Consider the following 6,000-nt stretch of genomic DNA (forward strand, 5'->3'; position numbering starts at 1 on the left):
AAACTACCTTAACTCAATCCTGCCTATCCCAAAGCTGAGATTGGTTGGTGTCTAATTTCTGTAACAGGGTAAGAGCCAGAAAGAAACTTTTAGAGATGCTGAACGCTGACGAGAATATCAATCCATATATAATTCCAAATTTTTTTAAATGCTAAAAAAAGTTTAAACTGCACAAAGCTCAAAGGTATGTTGAAATTAAATTCCTTTTAGATGTCCTCTTTTCTGATTTGATTTTGGGTACTCTGTTTTGCTGGTTCCCTAAGCTGGTTCCCTTAGTTTGTCCTTTTGGTTACTCAAAGCTGAGTGGGGCCTTCAGAGCCTTGTTAATGAGGCCCCCGTCTTCCCTGGATTTACCTTGGTGTGCAGTTATTTGGTGCTGCCAGCTAAATAGACATTTAAGCCTTCTAGTTTTATAAAACCTAAAGAAAATTTTGTCTTGTGACAAAAAAAATCTCAACAAGACCGGTAATCTGAATTGAAGCCCACCCGAGATGTGAGTGAAGGGCATAACAACTCCCAAATGCCATTTAGTGAGCGCTGGCTTTATTCCAGGCTAGGTCCTTTACCGACCTCCTCACATTTAATCCTAACAAGGCTGTGAGGTGGTCTGTTGGTTAGGAGTCTGATTGCTAAAAGAGGGAATTTAGTATGAAAATGCAAGGGTGTCATTTCTGCTTCACTTTCTTTTTTAAAAAAATTATTATTTATTTAAATTAACTAATTAATTTATTTTTGGCTGCGTTGGGTCTTCGTTGCTGCATGCGGGCTTTCTCTAGTTGTGGCGAGCGGGGGCTACTCTTCATTGCGGTGCATGGATTTCTCATTGTGGTGGCTTCTGTTGTTGTGGAGCACGGGCTCTAGGCGCACGGGCTTCAGTAGTTGTGGCTCGCGGGCTCCAGAGCGCAGGCTCAATAGTTGTGGCGCACGGGCTTACTTGTTCGTGGCATGTGGAATCTTCCCGGACCTGGGCTCGAACCTGTGTCCCCTGCATTGGCAGGCGGATTCTTAATCACTGAGCGACCAGGGAAGTCCTCTGCTTCACTTTCACATCTACTTCATCTTTCTTTCTCTGCTGACCGTCTCCCTCTGTTTTTCAAACCATATGGTAGGGGGAATGTTACCTCCCCTGAGCCCTCAAGTTCAAGATGAGTCCAGAAAGTACTAGATTTTCCCAATCCCAAATTTAAAATGCCAGAGGAGAGAATTTTCTTGGCCTGGTTTGAGTCAGATGTCACCCCCGCCCCCCAAACTGACAATACAAACAAAGCTGCTGAGGGCTCTGTGTGTGTGTTTGTGTAAGGGTGTATGTGTGTGTGCGTGTGTGTGTGTTGCGGGGGTATTCAGGGAGCAATTGTAATTAGGAAGACACACAACATCGTTTCCAATACAGACAGGATTATTGCCATTTTACAGATGAGAAAACTAAGTCACAGAGAGATTTAGTAACGTACCCCAAATGACAGTTAAAGGCAGAGCCAAGCTCAAACTCCAAAAGTAGTGCTCTTCTCTAGAACACGTTACTATCAGGTTAGGTCCAAATTCTTAGAAAATAATTTCGATTCTTCTCTGTGGCACAGATGAATGAGCTTTTTTTAAAAACTAAATTTATTTATTTTATTTATTTTTGGCTGCATTAGGTCTTTGTTGCTGTGCTCGGGCTTTCTCTACTTGCGGAGAGCGAGGGCTACTCTTCGCTGCGGTGTGCGGCCTTCTCATTGCGGTGGCTTCTCTTGTTGCAGAGCACGGGCTCTAGGCACGCAGGCTTCAGTAGTTGTGGCATGCGGGCTCAGTAGTTGTGGCACGCAGGCTCAGTAGTTGTGGCACGTGGGCTCAGTAGTTGTGGCTCACAGTCTCTAGAGCGCAGGCTCAGTAGTTGTGGCACACGGGCTTAGCTGCTCCGCGGCATGTGGGATCTTCCCGGACCAGGGCTCGAACCCGTGTCCCCTGCATTGGCAGGTGCATTCTTAACCACTGCGCCACCAGGGAAGCCCACCTTGCGAGTTCTGAGGGCAGCCCCTGCAGCTCTGTGTTGACAATGGGGAGGAGGACGGACCCCCCCTCTCCGCACACCCCACCTTCGCACGAACATCATGCTGCTGAGCGGAGTTTCCTTTGATGACAATGCAGATGGGCAGAGATGCGCTGTGAGTTATACTCTTCCCCTCTGAGCTCTGCAGCATGTGGAACCTGGATCAAGACACAGGTAATTGCAAACGTAACCCCTGATAGGCAGCTGACCTTTCTGGATGATATAGACCTGAGGTTAGCATTGAGTAATGTTGTACTTTCAAATAAGCTCTCTGAGCCAAAAGAAATAGCTTGTTCCACCTAATATTCAAAACTACTAAAGAATGGAGGCCACTTTGAGTGACAGAGAGAAAGGAGGTAGAAACAAAGGGACCTGGGATTTATTGGGCACTTCTATGTACCAGGTCTTATAAACACACACATATACTAATACACATATATGTATTTTGAATAATATATATATAATTATATTGTATATTGAATAATATATATAATTATATGTATAAATATATACATATAATTATTTATATACACACACACACACACACACATTATCTCCACTCCTTTTAAAGATCAAAAATACTCTCAGGGGTTATCTCTATTTCATACATGGGGAGATAATAACTTCCCCAGGTTCACACAGCTTCTTAATTACCTGTCTTTCTGACTCCAAATCCTAAGTTCTCTCGTCCACCCAACACTGTTTATGCCTTTTCCTTACACATTCCCACTCACTATATTCTAGACCCAAATATTAATACTACAGGGCTCAAGGCTTGATCTAAGAATGGGCACTGGTACCCTCTCGTCTTCTCCCCCCAGCCTCCATGGGACTCTCTAGAATTCCTCACTGGGTCACACTACTTGAACTGCTAACAGGTAGAAATTCCCTTGGGTAAATAAGCCTCCTGCCATGTTCAGATGGAAGGAAAACCCCATATCTGAGTATCATAGCTTTTTCCCTTCCTTCTACCTTGTACAGAATCCTCAGGCCTCCTTTTCTTACAGGTTCTCAGAAATGTGGATCCAGCTTTTTGTATAAGTTTTCAATTTCCCTTTTGTAAAACTGTTTGGAAGAACATTTATTTTACAAGGATGGCTCGATTTGACCATTAGGATAGACCTACTCAACCCATGAGCGTCAGACTTACTGGGTAAATGACTTTACCAAACTCATTTCTTCTTCCTAAGAACACAGTAGATTACAGCTCCCAGCTTTCCTTGCAGTTGGCCACGGCCATGTGACTGAATTCCAGGCAATGTGAGCAGAAGTGATGTGCCCCACTTCTGGGTCAAAGCCCTTAACTCCCCTCCCCACCCCAAACCCATGCCATCCATCCTCTTCTTCCTATTGTTAGCCCGAAGCACTTAGGCAAGTGATCCTGGAAGCCAAATGTTGAGGTTGATGAAACCACAATATGGAAGGAGCCTGCTTACCAAATTACCACTTGGAGGAAATCTGCCTGCTGTTCAAGAATACCCATTTTGGATTTCATACCAGGGAGGAATAAACCATAACTGAGTTAAGCCAGTAATATTTTGAGATTTATTTGTTGCGGCAGCTAATTTATACAATGTGAACTCTAATTAGTCACATCACTCTCTCTCTCTTTTTTTTTTTTTTTTTTTTGTATTTTGGCCACATGGCATGTGGGATGGTTCCCTGACCAGGGATCAAACCTGGGCCTCTGCAGTGAAAGCACCAACTCCTAACCACTAGGCCACCAAGGAACTTCCCTAGTCACAAAACTCTTGACAAATCCATTTAATCTCCTGCCCCTAACCAGCCCCCGCACCTCCCCCCAACCATCCGACACACACACACACACACACACACACACACACTCCACTGCTAAAGAGAAGGGCTATTTTTGGGGGGAAATTCCAATTTCTTAAAGTCACTATTATTTTTCCTGAATAATGGTGATAGTGCGGCCGTTATGGAATACTACATTCTTATTGCATTTAAGAAGTGCCAGCCTATGCTATAATTCAGATGTGATTTCATTCCTTCCTTATAGGCTGTGAGGCTCAAGGACTTTGGGGTGACCCTATTGTGCATTTTATTGGCATAGGAGAGGGAATATTTGTGAGCCCTGGGATTTCAGCATGATATTGAGAAAGTGAAGTTCAGTGAAGAGGAGAAAAAGGGTAATGTAGACAAACATTTTGGAGTTGGACCAGCTGGAAATAAGTACAGGTTTTTGGGCCACCAGTGACTTTCCATTGCACAGATCCAAATGTACCGGCCAGAAAGCACTGCTTCCCCAGGCATATCATGTAGACTTTAGACTCCAGGGACATTGCAATCCACGGTCAGGTGAGATGGTGCTATTCTCACAACCCAACCTTAGAGGTTCCCTCTTCATCTCTCAAAATTTCAGGAGGATCCAGCACTCATAGCCTCTCTTTTAGGGACTAATTAGCTTGGCACAGAGACTGTGTAATTGATCCAGGTCTTTCAAGTGCTTGGTCGCCCAAATGTTAACACAGATCCTGTAACAAGTCACTAACCAAGTGTTAGGAAACCCTGCAGTGTCAGTTCCTAAGACCCCAGCACTATGAGTGCTTCCCACTGTGGGTGGGTGGTGAGTACAACAGCTTTCAAAGTGGTTGGTTGGAATTAAATTTGCAGATAAATATGCATTCTGCATTTTTATTTTTGGAGGTAGTATAGTATAAGAAACAGAGAGAGTTTTGGAGCCACTAAAATCTGGATTTAAATGCAGGTTCTACTACATCCTGGCCATATGACCTTGACAATTAATCTCTCTATGTTTCTTCATCAAGAGTTAGAGGCTCAGCATATTCAACTCATAGGACTGTTGTAAGGATAAGGAAATAATGTAGGGGAAATATCTAAAACTGAAAAATATATCAAATAAAATATTTTCCTTCTCCTTTAAATGTTTCCTTACTCTCGGTTGGGTTTTAAACTCCTAAAAGTAAGAGGTTATTCTTTACAACCTCTATGGAGCATTTGGTACCAAGAAAAGAACCACGATCTAGTTGTCACTCCTTTGGGCATCTTCCTCCAGACTGGGGACCCAATAGGGCTCTCTGCTTCTTTACTAAGTCCTGAGATGACTCATTTTGGGGGCATGCTAGCTCTCCATTCCTTGTGCCCTGCTCAGAGGGTCCCAGTAGTAGGTGATGTTCAGACTACGTGAGGGGCATTATCCAAGTTTCAGTGTGTGTGGTAGACCACAGGAAGCTTGGTTGGAGTCCTGGAGTGAGGTGAGATGGGGGTTGGAGCTAATCACAGGGAAGAGGGAAACGTGCCCTTTGAGGAGAGAATAGGGGATGGAAACAGTGATGAGGACGTAGAGAAGCAAATATAGACAATGATATCTGGAGTTTCAGCTGTGGAGTGGATGGTAGCTGGATTGAAATATGGAGTCAAGGCATAGGTGTGTGACAAGGGGAGGATCCAGTAGTAAGGGAGACATCTACGGTACTGGAGATAATAATTGGAGGAGTCTTTCATTAGAAAAGAAGAATGTTAGTGGAGGGGTTGGACTTAAATAGGAGTAGGGAGCATTTTTTTTTCCATTATTACTGGGGATAAAGCAGAGTAAATGGATACACATATATGGGGGCAGAAGAGGAGGACATTTTTGCAAACTTGCAGTTCTTTTCCTAATGAAGGATAGATGAGATAGACGGTGAGACCTGAATGGTGGAAGTTGGAGTGAGAGGTAGATGAGATGGGGAGTTGAAGAAAGATAAGTGGAAATCTTGGTTGTTGGGAGAGTGAATTTTCTGGGGGAAGTGTGGTTAGATTTCCAGGCAGTGTTGAGTGCCTGGGCTGGTCCCAGGGAAAAGGATGAGGAAGAAACAGAGGACATGAATGGTGATGGATGATGAAAAAGAGAGAGGGTCCATAGATTGGGGTTAAATACTTGTTGGAGGTAGAGGTACTAATGTAAGTGAACTAGAAATCTTACATAGAAATAATGACTCAGGTTTGAT

This window comes from Balaenoptera ricei, chromosome 20 (assembly GCF_028023285.1).
Source record: "Balaenoptera ricei isolate mBalRic1 chromosome 20, mBalRic1.hap2, whole genome shotgun sequence".
NCBI lineage: Eukaryota > Metazoa > Chordata > Mammalia > Artiodactyla > Balaenopteridae > Balaenoptera > Balaenoptera ricei.